General features: G+C 44.7%; 1 protein-coding gene across 4 annotated transcripts in view; it reads left to right on the top strand.

Annotated features, from left to right (window-relative positions):
* The window catches only part of ARHGAP26 (Rho GTPase activating protein 26), a 428,404-nt gene that overhangs the window by 38,631 nt on the left and 373,273 nt on the right, over positions 1–16,500 (top strand). The gene's annotated exons all lie outside the window — the stretch shown is intronic.

Genomic DNA, 16,500 nt, shown 5'->3' with positions numbered 1-16,500 from the left:
AGCACTTCTGCTGGACTCGGGCTGGGAGAAGCTGGGAGGGGCTGATTCTCAGCCTCTTTTACTTCATGGGGGCCTTCATCTCTGCTCCTGGTCAGCTCTCCAGCAACTGACATCTTGAAACCTCACCAGTTGTTTTGGACTTTTATTTGTGAAATCTGCCAACTCTAATTTAATCCCATTGGTTCTCCTGTTTGGAATCTTTGGCTGCCTTTATGATCACTACAAATGAGTTGAGGAATTTTGAACAGGATGCAGGGATGTGATGTTATTTGCAGCTCCTCTGTGGCCCCCAGACTTTCGTTGTTGCTAGTAGAAACTCAGCCTTTCACGACTAACCCCGTCTTCCATTAAACACTGGTTGCATAGCAGCCAAACATCTTTGCTGAGAAATAAGGCAGAAGGAAACCTCTGATGGCACTTCCTCCTCTTCATGGTATTGTTGAGCTGGTGGTAAAGAGGAAGTCAAGAATGGAATTATCAGAGCCCTGCAGCCATGTTCACAGTTCACCTTGGAGAAGTTGGGGGTCCACAGGCAGGGACTCCGGTGGCGTGTAGGCATCTGTGTTCTAAGGCTTCAGGGCCATTTGGAAGCCTCACCTGTGCAGGACTCCAGCAATGAGCATCTCTTGTCTGCAAGTCTAGGGAACACACGAATACAAAAGAAATAAAAACCTTGGTCCTTGATAACTGAGGACTGTATAGTTTATAGAGAGACAGGTCCAGGAGGTGTCACTAACTGCTGTACTTACTGAGCACTTCCTTTGTGACTTTGCCTCAACACTGGTAGGCGCTTTCTGTATATTGTCGTGGTAATCCTCACAGTAGCCCTATGAGCAAGATTCTGTGATTATCCCCATTTTCCACATGAGACAATTGAAGCTTAGATATGCTTTCATTTCTCTTAGGAAGGTAACTAGGAGTGAAATTGCTGGATCATATGGTAAATTTATGTTTAACTTGAGCAGATTTTTGAAGGGGAGTATAAAAAGATGGGTTAATAGGAAGTCTTAAATGTGGGAATGATGTTTGGATTAGCCAGTAAAGCAGCAGTAACCTGGAGTGAAGTACTAGGACCCAGAAAGGTGAGCTGGACAGATTTTAAATTGGGAAAGTTAAGAAGGGCAGCTGGAGTTAGCCAGAGAGATCCTGATGTTCCTGGAGGCTAAAGCTGCTTCTCTTGTCATATTTGTCAATGTGGGCAGAAGGCTTCTCTTTCCATTGCTGTTTCTGGACATGGGTTCTGGGATGTATTTTATCCTCTTCCAGCACTAATAGATAGTCCTTAACAGGAAAGGAGCATACCTCCTCATGGAGCATCAGTTCTTAAATGCCGAGTCCCACAGTTTTTGCTGAGAAAACATGGGCAATATAATATGAGTTTTTCATAAAACTAAATTTATATAATGCAGAGGTTTGTATCTTATTCTATGAGTGTGTCTTTCTTACTATTTTGGAATACTCAAGACTATTCTTTATATATTAAGTGACTATATATATACATATACACACACATATATATATATTTAAATGGTTATGCTTGCTTGACATAATAAAATATTGCAATAGTATGTGTCTTTGGGTCTGTGTCTCTGTATTTAGTTCAAGTTGGTTGTTGAAATTCTCAAATCTGGGAGCCACTGCTCCAAAAAAGATTTGGGAATGGAGCTATTGATATCCATGGTGGTCGCTGGGTTTTGCCTCCTTTCTCATTTTTTATATAATTACGCATATGGGCAACTGGAGTGATACCTGGATGAGACCAAAATGAAAGGTTAGTGAAACCAGGAAAGGACGATCCCAGCATGTAACCCCATGACTTGGATACCTGATTCTGTGTAAATGCAGGCAGCTGATGGGCACATGCCATCTTTAGTTGCTTTGGTAGTGTAAGGAAGCCAGAACCAAGTACAGGTTGGATTTCTTCTTCAGGTTTGGGGCAAGCTGACAGTTGATTCTGTTCAGGGCATGCACCTTTTTGTGGGGGTGGGTCTTCTGTTGAGGCCGGAGGCTCTGCAGAAACAGTACATTGGTGAGATCTGTGGGACAGAACAGCAGCCCTTGTCCCAAGGGTGAAGGTAGCACTAGAGTGCCTCTCAGGCTTGGAGGTAGGGAGTTTCTGTAACATAATCTTGAAGTACACACAGCCACTTTTCTCAATGTGAATAATAACAATAGTGATGATGCTCTGTGTGATGTTCATAAGAGTGAAATGCATTGAGCTGAACACTCTGCAAAGTGCTTTCAGGCATGATGTAATTTGACCCTACCAACAATTGTGTTAGAAGGTATGGTTAGTTCATGTTTGTATGAAGCAACTTAAGGTCAGGAATATTTAGCAAGTTGTTCACTTAACTTGCCACTGGATGAGAGATGCAGAGCCACTAAGGGGCCCGCTAGGATTCAAATGCCATCTGTTTTCTTAAAAATCCAAGCCTCTCAATTCAGCAATTTCTACCTAAAATCTCATTCCCAGAGATGTAGCACATCAGTCCAGCTTTATTATGGAAGTCTTGTGTGTGGAAGGGGAATGGGGCATGGAGTCTCTGGGCCATGCTTAGCAAAGACTCCCTGAGGCGGCCGCACAGCCTGGTGTGTCTAATACACTTTATTTGCTGCCCCTCTGTCTACAGACAGCTCTATTGATTCAGCCTTGGGAAGTCTTTGACCTGGCTGTCCTCCTCACCCCCTTTTTTGTTGATACAAGGCCAGAATGTTCAAGTTCACACCCACATTGCAACCCCAGCTTCCGGGGGGGCGGGGTGCTGAGGACAGGGTGGGAACACCAGCCAGGACAGAGGGTTCTGTTGGACCATGTGCAGGTGGCTTCCCCCTTGCTTACCTTGGAAACTGGGGGCTTATTGTTTGCTATCTTCATGCAGTTCTCACCGGCCATACTTTAAAAGTTTTGCCATTTCCTAGTGAGGAAGGTGGATGGAAAATGAGAACTTGGAAGTTCTGTCCATTTCTTTTATTTTTAAGTTTAAGAATGTTGTGTTTTAGGAGAACGTCGGACTGCACAATAGTTGAATCTCTTTCCTGCCTAAATTTCAGCCATAGTTAGAGGTGGTGAAATTCCATTTATCTAACTAGTATCAAATTTTGCTTAATGGTACTTAATTTTTACCCTCTCTCCCTTACACAGTTTAACAGTTGCCTTAGTTTTTATCCTCAGCTACCGGTGAGATATGGCTGGTGTTACTAATTTCTTGTAAAATGGAGTCTTCAAGGCATGAAGTGCAGGATCTGGCTAGAATTGGATCTAGAAGTCAGGTCTTCTGATCGCTAGCCCAGCTGCTTTCCTTGTTATTGCTTTGTGGAATGGACTGGCCATTGCTAATGAAATCCCAGGACTGGGCAGAAATGGAGGCCCTCTTAGCTGGTGGTTGAGCTACTTAGAGCTTGGTCCATCTGTTTGAGACTAGAGTTGAGCTCCAAGATGAACCAATCAGCCCCACAAAAAAGAAGAGCTCTTCTCTTATTACAGATGGTACTCGGCCCCTGTCAGCTGCTGTGGAAGTTTCTGCCACCGGAAGAGAGATGCAGAGCAGCTTTTCTTACCACGAATGAACTCTGAACATACGTTTTACCATATATGGTGTATTGCTTAGTAAGCTTGTGTTTTTTTACTTATTTAATTCTCTGGCACCTTGCCCATAAGTTAGTTGCCCCTTTAATAAGTGCCTATGTGGCTGGGTGTTCTGGTTTTAAGTTATGAGTTTTGACTTTTATCAGAAATTTACAGCTTGCTTTTCAAAGGGCTTAGGTGAATGCAATTGCATGGAATGGCAGTGTTAAATTTTGTAATTTGAAAATGTTAAAATGGAACATAAATATGCGCTTTCAGGGTCTGTTTTGAATGGTCTTATTTGTGTGTCTCATCAGTCTGTGATAGACATCTTTATTGCTCAAGTAACCTATGTTCATGTAGAGTGATTAGAAAATTCAGACAAGCGACCAGAAAAAGAAGGAAAGGAAAAAATATATATATATACTCTAAATAAGAATCCCTTGAGGGAAGCCAGGATGTGAAGGACTTTGAATTTCTCAGAAGAAGGGATCTAGTCAGTCAGTGCAAGTCATTATCATTTCCTGAATGGCTCATCTCTTCCTTGTTTCAGATGATAGAGATCAAGATACAGGTTGGGATATCTGAGCATGACCTGGAGAGTCAAGGCATTTGGTTTGGTGCAATCTGCTATGAGCCTAGATGGCTCAGGGGGTCAAAAAATTCCGTGTTAATGCACCACCTGCTAGGGGTGGCTGTGAAAGGGAAAATTAGTCCTTTGGGATCTCCTGTTTATACAGTTGCTACTTCTCAAGCAAAAAAGGATAAAATAATCTTACAGTCATACCTCCTCTTCACTTACTCTTCCCAGCCCTGCTGGAGCCATTTACCCACCATTCACCCATCCATCCATTCACCCACGTACTCATTCATTCATTCATTCATCACCCATTCATTCATCTGTTCATTCTATAGGTGTTTACTATGTACCTACTGAGCATCAGACATTGTTTGCATATGGCTGTGGGAATATAGATGAATAAGGCAAGTCCTTGCGCTCATGGGGCTTACATTGGATTGGTGCAGGTTGTGGCACCATTGCTTCCCTTTCAGCTTTTCCTTCTCTAGCCATGAAGGTGCTCTTATCTCCCCTGGAGCTGACCACACCCCTAGGTTCTGTCCTGGAGTTCAGCTCACCCTCCTAGACCCACAGCCTAACTGAAATTTGATCATCCCCAATGGGGAAGGTAAGGAGGAGAAGGCAGCATTTGGCTGGCTGAACTCTTCTCAGAATGGGACTTTACTTTTGTCTGGGAGGAGTAGGGGAGGCGATCACAGAGGGAGGGGCGCCTGGCTTTATCAGAGAGAGAAGGCCTCATTGTGTGTTTTTGTTGGAACAGGTCCCAGAGACCTCAGTACAATGCTTTGGACAGGGCTGAGCTAAGCTACCATGCCATAAAATAATAGCCGAAAGAATCAGTGTGGAATTTAGCATCAAAGGGAGCTCTGTGTTACAGCTCTCTCCAGGCAGAGGGCAGGACTTCAGCCCCAGGTCAAGCCCTGTTGTTAACTTCATAATATCTTCATGAACATGCCTTTTGTGTCTGTGTGTTTGCTCTCTGTCTCTGTCTCTCAGTCACTCTCTGCCTCTCTCAATCTCTATCAATCTGTCTGTCTCTCAGGTATAGTCATTTATTAAGAGATTTTGATGGAAAATTTAAAATGTATTCTCTGTAAATTCTCTCCCTTTTAACCTATGGCATATCTGGGTGGATGGGTGAGTTGCAGGGATGGGAACATATGACACAGAGAACTTAGAAAATTCCAGGAAACCATATTTCCCAAACTTTAGTCACTCATGTGTTTCTATCATGATTTTCTGCCACATTGACGTAACACCTATTCTATTGTTCACCTAATATTTTTCTTCAAATGGGTGTACTTGTTCTTTTTGAAAGGACACTCTTTGTTTTACAAGAGTATTTTATAACTTGGCCATAAATAAAACACCAGTATAATTTGCCCCAAACCAAAGTAACCATAGAAATCAGTCTATCAACTCTAATGTTTATTTACGTGCCACCTAAAATGATTTTGTACACTGCAAAGTGGTGTGCTTATTACCACACTTCGGGAAGTTCCTTTGTAGATTGAACCAGCTGTAGCCAACGGAGTCCTGGCGAGTCAGATGAATGAATCTCCAATAACGTTTCCTCCATCTCCCCCTCCCACACTACAGTGACTTACTGGGTACAACACAAGTTGTTGTGTGTGAAGCCTCAGGGTGTCACAGGTATAAGGGAAGGGAGCATTCTTGGCTGCCCTTTTCCGTGATCATTTATGGGCACTGGTCCCTTGAATAATTGCTCTGTACTCTGGGTGCAGAGTAACGTTGCCAGTGCTGAGGAGCAGATGGTGTAGATACTGTGAAACGTGCCATGGACCAAACTGTCTTATGTGCCAGGATTCTCCCCCCACCCCCATCTCTTTAGCAACTTTTTTTTTTACCCTGTGTCACAGAGCAGAAGCTGAGAGTGTGGGTTCAAATCCGGGGCCTGCTCCTTCTGTGACATTGTCAAGTAACCTCTTCTTCATTTATTCCACAAATAAACATTGTGTGCTTGCTATAAGCCAGCCACTGCTGTATGCTCTTAGGGGGTATATTAACCAACAAAATGGGGGGAAAAAACATGCTTTCATTGAGCTCATATTCTTTTGGTCTTATTTTAAGCTGTTAAATAGGAGTAATAGTAGCCTTCCCTGCCATGGCTATTGTGAGCTGGAGTAGCCGAAGAGTCTTAGCACAGGGCCTGGCTCAGTGGTTGCTTAATAAATGCTAGCTGTTTAATTATGATACTTAGGTGCCCAGTATTGTACCAGGCTTTGAGCTCACCCTCCTGCTGCTTTAGCTTCAGCAGCACCCAACTGAAATATTCTCTCCTTGCTTCTTAGCCTGTAAGTAATTCTTGAAGCCCCACAACCTTTAGGAATCTTGCATGGCTTGGAGCCTCATACCCTAATCATAGGACTCTAAAAACTCCTGGTCACCCTTGAAATAAGCTTACTCTACACCTAACTATGTGATGACTGGACATTCTCATACTCTGGATGATGTTTTGCAGAAGGGATTTTTTTTTGTCCTTTTGTTAACTGAGAAAGGGTCCCCTCTCTTCTGCTTTTCCTCCCCAGCGTCCCCTCCTCTCTTCCTGTAGTATTGAGGGTGTTTGGGCAGAAATCCTGGCCTTGCAGAGTGCTGTAAGGATCTGTTTAACACAGTTCTTTATTACTGCTACAGGAAAAGCTTAGTTGGTCTAGAACAGAAGTATTGGTGCTGAGCCTAGATATCTGTCTTTGGATAGTTTTGACTCAGTTTTAATTCTATTCATTTCTAAAAAGAAAAATTCTATTTATCAATTCTATAATTAACAAAACAGACATAAGGTTTTGTCCTGGGTCTGCCCGATCCGCCCGCAGTCCCTGAAAGACAGTCTTCATTGACTCAAGCACTCAGTGGACTGACTGTCTAATCGTGACTTTTGTGCCCAGTGGCCATACTGTATCCAGTGGTCGGCAAACTGCGGCTCGCGAACCACATGCGGCTCTTTGGCCCCTTGAGTGTCGCTCTTCCACAAAATACCACGTGCGGGCGGGCACGTACAGTGCGATTGAAACTTCGTGGCCCATGTGCAGAAGTCGGTTTTCGGCTCTCAAAAGAAATTTCAGTCATTGTACTGCTGATATTTGGCTCTGTTGACTAATGGTCTAGGCTGATTGCTTCAGAAAGGATACCAGCCTGCCTGTGCCCTGCACAGAGTGGCAGGGGAATTAAGAGTTTGGAACAACTTGAACAGTGTGCATTTCAGTTTGCTAGGGCTGCCATAACAAAGTACCACATACTGGAAGGTTTAAACAACAAAAATGTATTTTCTCACCATTTTAGCGCCTGGATGTCTGAGATCTAGGGATTGGCAGGTTGGTTTCTTCGGATGCCTCTTTCCTTGGCTTATAGATGGCTATCTTCTCCCTGTGTCTTCACATGGCCTTCCCTCAGCTATTACCTGAGTCCTACTTTCTTCTTATAAGGACACCAGTAATATTGAATTAGGGCCCACCAGTATGACCTCCTTTTACCTTAATTACCTCTTTGAAGGCTGTATCTCCAAATACAGTCATATTCTCAGGTACTGGGGGCTTAGGACTTCAACATATACATTTTAGGGGGACACGGTTCAGCCTGTAACAGTGTGGTTCAGGAATACAGTTCCAAAATACACTTGTATTACCTATGCCTTGAGTTGCTCAGATGGGTTTTTGAGGGTAGGAGGAGTTCTAGAAAGTGAGCCAGCTTCAGGTTTGGGCATGGACTCTGTGGTGGCCACCATTAATAGTTTAGTGAGATCTTGGTGGTGACCTAGGCTGGTTGGCTAATCCTAGAAGGGCCACAAGTAGATGCACAATTTCACCCACCCTGTGCCTTGGCTACTTACAGACAGGATTTGAGACAGAAGGGTAGAGATAGTTTGGGGAAGGATTTGTTGACAGGGAAAGTGTGATATTGTCCTTCAGACAAGACTCAGAACTTTGTGAAGAGTTGGGAAAACCATGGCTAGAGTTTTCCAGTAATCTGAAACCCCCCTCTTCCGGTTACATGTTCTGTAAACAGCGACTGCCTATAAGAGGGGTTTGGAGTCTGTTGACTTTGGCTGAGATGTAGCCTGAGAAGATTCATCAGTTTCCAATTCCTGTTCTCTCAGGATATTAAGTATTGCAATGAACTGGGAAACTTTTCTTTATTAAAATTGGAGGAAGAGTTGGGCGTTTTGAGGGAGACCTGGAACAGGAAGGGAGCTGACACCAGAAGTTTCACTGCAGTCCTTCAGAGATCATGTTATCTTTTTTGCATTGTCAGTGGTTAGTAGCTTAAGTATACAGTGCAACAAGGGTAGGTAAAAAATGAAAATGCTTCCAGAAGTGCTGACAGTATAGCCAGTTTGTGCAGCAGTGTGTATGGTGGTTAAAGGTACAGGCTCTGGAGTCCCATTGACCTGGTTCAGATCCTGGCCTTACTGTTCCATCACCTGTGTGACATTGGGCCAGCTATTAATCTCTCAGCTTCAGTTGTCTTATCTGTAGAATGGGAATGATAATTTGTACCTGCATCATTTTGTGAAGATCAAATGAGATAATGCATGTAACACCTTTAGTTAATGCTCAATCGTTGTTAGCCTTTGTTCTTAGTATGAGTGCAGGATGATTGACAGTTTGTTTCCTAGTTCGGTGTCCAGCTTCTAATTAAGAATAAAACAGCATTGCATTTTTATCAGATTCTGATCTCATGTACTTTTTCATTTCTAGCTAGGAGAACTTACTTAAATCTTCTTTTTTTTTTTTGCGGGGGGGAGGGGAGGGTTGCACTTACATTTAAGGAGGAAATTCTTTCAAATGAAAAATAAGTATTTTTTAATCATATTTGTTATTCTGCTATAGATTTAAGGTTAGTTTTATTGGCTAAAAAAGGTATGTTAATCAGGTGAAGGTCATCCTATCTAATAAAGAGGGGTTATGCTAATTGACTGCCACGCCCTCAAAGATGGCAGCGCCCACAGCCACAAGATGGCGGTGCTCAGTCCCCCACCTGCCTCCGGAGTCCCCCAGTTCCCTCAGCCCCCCAGCCACCCAGGGCCGGCACAAGGAGCAGGCAAGCCTCGGATGGTGGCTGCCCAGCTGCCTAGGGCTGCCTGAGGCTCATGTAATCAGGGCCAGCCGAGGCTTGCACTGCCGGCAGTGGCAGTAGCAGAGGTGTGATGGGGGCATCGCCTTCCCTTGATCACTGGGTCGCCTCCCACCCCTGAGAGCTCCTGGACTGTGAGAGGGGGCAGGCCGGGCTGAGGGACGCCCCCCTCCAGTGCATGAATTTTCATGCACCGGGCCTCTAGTGTATTTATATTTACTCTATACATTTAAATATAAATGTCACCTGTCACTTTCTTGCATCCTTCCCCCACATGCTTTGCAGTCTTCAGTCATATTGGCCCCCACTCCTACCCACCACAGGGCCTTTGCATGACTTTTTGCTGGACCTGGAATATTTTGGCCACTTCCTATTCTCACCACTCATCCCTCAGTCTTATTTCAGCTTCATTCTTCTGGTTGGCCTTGCTTGTCCTTCTGTGCTTCTTCTATAGGACCCTGGTTCTTTACTTCTGCAGCATAGAGTTGATGCTAACTATACTCATTTGGGTAAGATTTGACTAGTGAAGCTTGTCACTTCAGTAGATGGGAAGCCTGTAGGGGTGGGAACCATGTCTTTTTTTGTTCACCATTGTATACCGAGCATCCTATAGCACTTTCGTACATAGTAGACACTGAGTAAAAGGTGTTGAATGAGTGAATTGATATTGTTTTGTTAAAAAGAGCTACACTAGGTACTCTGAGGGCTGCAGAGATAAGCCTATCCAGTCCCTGCTCCAAAGGGGCATTCAGTCTCAGAGGAGAACACCATTTAATAGTGCCATAGGCAGAGTGAACCAGTGAAGCCAGACTTCACATGAGGGGGATGCTACATGGGAGGAATAAGCAAAGGCATCTTGTAGGAGATGCCATGTCCACATTGGGCCTTGGAGGAAGAGTTGGGCCTGAAGAAATGGGAGAACAAGGCCCCTTAGATGGAGAGAACTATGTAAGCAAAGGCTTGGAAAGTATAGCCTGGCCTCAGGTATGGGAGTCAGGTGGTTTGGCTGGAGCCCAGCAGGCTTGCAAGGAAGCAGTGGGCAGTGAGTTGGAAGGTTTGTGAGAGCCAGGCAAGGCACTTTTGGTTGGTGTGAAGGAAAATGGATGTGCCTTAAAAGGTCCTGAGCACAGGGGTGATGTGATCAGCCATGGGCTCTAAGATGGTAGTTTCTAAGATGGTGCACTTGGAGGAAAGACAGGAGTGGGAGGCCAGGTAGGGAGAAACTCAGAGAGTGGGAAGAAGAGGGCTTAAGTGAAGGTCAAATAATGAGAAAGAATATTGATGGGGCCTGGCCACGCCACTGGTTAGAGGTGGGAAACAGAGACAATGATGGATTGTACAATCTTGGGCACCCGAGACTAATGATTCTTTTAAATACAGGACATGGAAAGCACCCAGCACAGTGCCTGGCAGGTGTTGGAAGTTCAGTAAATGTTAGTTCTCTTCCCTGTGCCAGAATGAGGAACTCAGGTGGAGAAACAAGTGGGAGGGAGGTGCCAGCACAGTATTTAGGTGATGAAGCTTGGCAGGTGGAAAAGTAGGAGTGGAGTTGGCAAGGGGAGAGAGTTATTGTTAAAACTAAGGGAGAGAGAAGGGGTGTCTTCGTCTCTCCAGGCTGCTGTAACCAAGTGCCACAGCCTGGGTGGCTTTTAAACAACAGACATTTATTTCTCACAGTTCTGATGGCTGGAAGTCTGAGATACCAGTGCCAGTATGGTCAGTTTTGGTGAGAACCCTTTTCTGGGTAGCAGACTTGTCATTGTATCCTTCTGTGGCAGGGAGCAGAGAGAGGAAGCAGGCTCTCTCCTGTCTTATAAGGGCACTAATTTCATCGTGGGGGCCCCACCTTCATGACCTCATCTAATCCTAATTCCCTGCCAAAGGCCCCACATCCTAATATCAATATTTTGGGGAGTAGAGTTTCAATAGGTGAATTTTGGGGATACACAAATAGTTTATAGCAGGAGGTTTGGGTAGAACTTGGGGGACTATCTTCTTCTGAGGGTAAGAGTAGGGAGCAGGGAGCCAAGTGAAAAAGAGTCGGAGATGCAGGGGGAGAGACCCCAAGAGGATTGTGCCTTGAAAGCTTTGGATCATAAGATGCGTTTCCCTGTTGTAGACATGATGAAGGCTAAGAGTACGTTAGGTGGCCTGTGGGCAGGATTGGATCTTGAGTTGACTGCCGTTTCAGCCAGCCATCTTTGTTATTCCCATTCCCTAACCATAGCCTGCATCCCCCAACCTGGGCAGGAGCTGGTGTGGATAGATCCGCACAATTTCAGTGCTTGGCTCACTGCCTCTCCCAAACCGGTCATTCAGAGTTGTCGAATTACACTGTTCACCCCTCCTGCAAAGACGGTGGAAAGTGGATCCATCAGCATAGTTTTAAAAGGAAAATCAGCCACATGAACATGGAAAAGTTAGGTGTCTTGTTTAAAATTCCAGACTTGGATCTACTAGTACATGGAGTTTGGATAATCGGAGTTTTAGTTGTAGTTGCTTGGTGAATGTTGACAGGTTAATTGCCTCCTCTGGGCTTTAGGTTTTAGGAATGATATATGAGTAATAGGGGCATCAGAATGGGCTGTGGGGTTGTGATTAAGGTCTTGCTTTCTCTTCCTTAGCACGTCACTCTCTCCCAAGCCTGAGAATGTGGTTTTTCTTCCAGTGTTTGTTAGGTGTTCTGATGGCTCTTGGCAGGTTTCTTTAGATCTACTTGGCCTGGTAGTGTATCTTCTCTGCCATCCCATGTGGGACCACAAAAGACAATGCCACATACCAATTACTATTTAAAAATAAAATCAATCTACTTTAATCATCTCTGTCTGTGACCTAGGCCAAAGCCAGGTCAGCCAAGCCATGCTCCAGCCAGGTGGCACACCTTCTCTCAGCTTCTTGCCTTTGTACACCCTATTTTCTTGGTGCTGTGCCCATAGGTGTGGTATTGCTGGCTGGGGTCAGGGACTGGCACAGGAGGCAGGGCTGCTGGAGGGAGGATCTTTTGTTGGCTGCACCTTATGCTGTCACTTAGACACTAGCTCTATTTGGAGTCTCTGTACTGTCCTTTAATATCATTTCATAAAGCAACCCAGCATGATGGGTAAGAGCTCAGACTCTGGGGTTTGGATCCTCTCTTTATTAGCTGTGTTACCTTGGCAATCACTTAATTTTTCTGAGTCTTGGTTTCCACCTTCATTGGGCTTTCAGGAAGAATAAATGAGATCATCATTGTAAAAAGCCTAGCTCATATGCTAATACACTCAGTCAATGTGAGCTGTGTTTGTTATCATTCTTATTCTTTCTCCACAATCTGCAGGAAGGAAGAGCCGCTTGTAACCTTGTATCAGCTCCTCCTTGTGGAACCTGTCACCTGAAGTGATGTGGAGGACCCTCAATTACAACTCCCCTTCCCTGTCCCTATGAGAAGGTTCCGGCCCCCTATCTCTTGGGGTGTATCTGGAAGGATGCCCACCCTGACTCCTGGCTCCTGGCCTTGCTTCAGCTCCACCTGGCCATCTGAGTCAGGGCTGTGAGCACAGGGAGTCTCTGTTTAGTGGTGATTGGGTTGTGAGGAGCAGCTGCCTGCTCATACCTGCTGAAGCCAAGAGGAGAAATTCGTTGCTGAGATGCTGGGATGTCCCATGGACCCTGAAGCCAGGAAGTATTGCTGGCCTGGAACCAGGAATTGGGAAGTCAGGAACCAGGGTGTGTGTACTTTCTCTCTGGAGCTGCTGGACCTCCTATCACTTGCTTCCACAGACCAGCTTCTGGCTTCAGTGTGCACACAGGAGGGAGAGGCCTCCCTAACCCAATTATGAAAAACTCCTCCGTGTGAATGTCCAGCATTCCAGCATCAGTAAATAAGCTCCTCTGTGGACTAATTATAAATTCCCTGGAGAGAAGCAGGTTGGCCCACCTCTCGTCCATGCAGCGAGGAAGCAGGGCTGGGTTGGGGTGGGATGGCTCACCTCATTGATGGGATCAGGCAGGTCATAAAAGGGCATAATGAGAGGTCAGTCACCTCCATACCTGTTATATCTCCTGGCCTTCTAGTAGGAGGAAAAGCCCCCTTTTATTCTCCCATAGCCAGCATTGCCAGGTGTATGCAGACTGAGGCTGTTAGGTCATCTGGGATTGCCAGAATAGGCACCTCCACATCACAGTCCATTAGTGCCTCATAAAATCCTCTGGTGATCCCAGATTCCTGGATTGTATGAACCAGTGTTTCCCAAAGAGGAGTAGTTCTTATGTATAGGAGACACGAGAGATGGTTTTTGGTGATACAATAAAAAAAAATTTTGTATTGATAATTTTATATTTCATTTGGAAAACTTGTAACTAAGGATCAAACCCACAATTTCACAGCTGTTACATATAACATTTCCTTTTATATTACATGTCAATAAAAATTAGTTTATGTAAAACTTTTAAATACAATGGATTTAGAAAAAAAAAAGTGAAGGTGGTATGTGACTGAGTGAAGTTAGGAAACAGTGATTGGTGGACCAGGGGTTTTTCACTAAAAGCCCAGGAAAGTTTTCAGGAGGTCTGTGAATTCCTTAATATTGTAGGCAGTTTTTTTAGTGTATTTACTTTGATTGTTTTTTCCTGGAGGGGTCTTAGCTTAGTTTAAAAATTTAGTGTGCATTGGAACTTTCTCAGGGGTTATTTATTGAAAATGCAGTTTCCTTCTACAGAAATTTTGATGTATCAGTTGCAATGGAAGCCATTCCATACTGGGAAATGTGTATTTTCGCAAGCATTTAGGTGACTGAAGCAGGTGATTCTTGGGCTTTGCATTGAGGAATGCTGCTTAGAAGAGGGTATTGTGGTCCTTGGCTTCCACAGTATTCTCTGGGCCATCTATAACCCCAAACAGACGCCTCACTGCAAGGGAGATGTCATCTCTGGACTGTGACCGGCAGGTCCAGGTCCTTGTTTCTCAAATTATGGTTTCTGACCAGCAGCATCAGCCTTGTCTGGAAATTTGTTACACATGCAAGACCCTGGCCCTGCCTGTACCTACAGAATTGGAATTAGCATTTTAACAAGATACCCAGGTGATTGGTATGAACATTAACATTTGAGAAGCACTGGGTAATGCTCTTCATCTGTTTAGTCAATTTCAAGTGCCTATTCTGTGCTTGGAGGACTTTTTATGAAAAGCCATATTTATATATATAAAAGCCTAAGTGACCATGATGACTGAATGACCGGAACGACCAGTCGACCAGTTGCTATGACACGCACTGTCCACCAGGGGGCAGACACTCAACACAGGAGCTGCTCCCTGGTGATCAGTGCACTCCCGCAGTGGGAGCGCCACTCAGCCAGAAGCTGGGTTCACTGCTGGTGAGCGCAGCTGGGGTGGCGGAAGCCTCTTCTGACTCAATGGCAGTGCTACTGGGTGGCGGCTGCAGGTGCAGTGGGCCAGGATGAGTGTGAGCGGTTTGACGCCCAGCCCTGGCTCGGGCTCCTCTCTGGCCACCTGCTGCTTGGCGCACTGCTATATCCCCCAAGGGTTCCTGGGTTGCAAGAGGGCACAGGCAAGGCTGAGGACCCCCCTTCCCCCGCCCCCGGCTCCTCACCCTGTGCACGAATCCGTGCACTGGGCCTCTAGTTTTCTTATAACCTGTTTAGAAATTAGGGTGCCTCTAAGTGTAATATTTCTCATCTTTGCCCTTTACTTATTGGGTGCTCAACTTGGTGTATATTGCCCTTTGATTATAGTTGAGTCAAATCTAGATAAAGAATTTGTGATGTACATTTAGTAATTCACATGAGCTTTTAGGTTGGCCATAAAGTGGCATATGACCCAACCCTTTGAAGGAAATAAAAAGTTGGAGGAGATCAGTGATTACTCTACTAACCAACTCCATTCCTCATAAGGACTTCCTCCTAAGAGTATCATCATGGGCTTTAAGGAAAAGATTGCATTGACTTCGCAGCTTGTTTTGGTTATCTTGCAGAGGCCTTTGGCGGTCCATTTTCTTCCCTTTCTTACCTTTTTCCAGAGTTGGCTCACTCTTCACCTTTCTGTTGAATTGTCAACAATACGCCAGTGTAGTCTTATATTTGTCCTGAGAGTTAGTTTGCCTGATGACTCATATTCACAGTCCATAAGTGTAGCTGGCTAGATGTCCATGCATCTTCAGTTTTGTGAGTGTTTTCTGGTGGTATCACACTGGAATCTGTCTATTTCAAAAGGCTATCTTCATCCCAGTGTATATTGATTGATCTGGCAGCAATTCCCGTCAGTGCTGAACTTTAGCCCACTGTTGAACATTAACTCTTTGGGTGTGTTGGCGAAAACAGTGCAGAGTTGAATCTTAGTACAATTCCTTTGTAGAGAACAGATATAATATGGTGCCTGATATTATATATTTTTTGACCCATGTCACAATTAAAATTCATCCTAAATTAATTATAATAGGACAGCTGGACTGTTTCTTGTGTGCACTTTTTTTGGGGTCCTTATCTGGAACCTTAACACTATTGGTTACGTGACTGTCTCCCAGCGCACTGGAGTTGTTGGAGTTTGAGCCTCACATTAGTTACTGCTGTATGTCTAACCCAGTGGTCGGCAAACTCATTAGTCAGCAGAGCCAAATATCAACAGTACAACGATTGAAATTTCTTTTGAGAGCCAAATTTTTAAAACTTAAACTTCTTCTAATGCCACTTCTTCAAAATAGACTCGCCCAGGCCGTGGTATTTTGTGGAAAAGCCACACTCAAGGGGCCAAAGAGCTGCATGTGGCTCTCGAGCCGCAGTTTGCCGACCACTGGTCTAACCTCTCTCACGGTGCCTGGCACACGGGGTGAGCAGTCAATCAATATTTGCTGAATGACTGGTGGATTAACCAGCTTTGCTGTTGTGATTCACAGCTGAACCCCCATTTATTGAAATGCTGCTGATGTTGATAATAGCAGCTGCCATTGACTGAGTGTTCTCTATGAGGCAGGAACTGTACTAAGCTTTTAAATACATTCTGTCATTTAAGTCTCTCAACAACCTCATGAGACTGGGAATATCACTGTTCCCACTTTACAGCTAAGGCAACTTATAAAGTAACTAGGTCAGCACCATTTAGCTGATGAGGGCAGAGCAGGGAATGGGCCCCGGTTATCTGTCTTGAAGCTTGTGCTGAACACATGAGCATTTAACTCTGTTCAGGTGAGGGCACTGACCAACAGGAAATGATGGGGTATAAGGGACCACGGCCTCTGTTTGTCTCATTTAAAGTGATAAGCAGATGCAGATA

Source organism: Plecotus auritus (genome assembly GCF_963455305.1).
Source record: "Plecotus auritus genome assembly, chromosome: 6".
Lineage (NCBI taxonomy): Eukaryota > Metazoa > Chordata > Mammalia > Chiroptera > Vespertilionidae > Plecotus > Plecotus auritus.
This window is presented reverse-complemented; position numbering and strand designations above follow the sequence as displayed.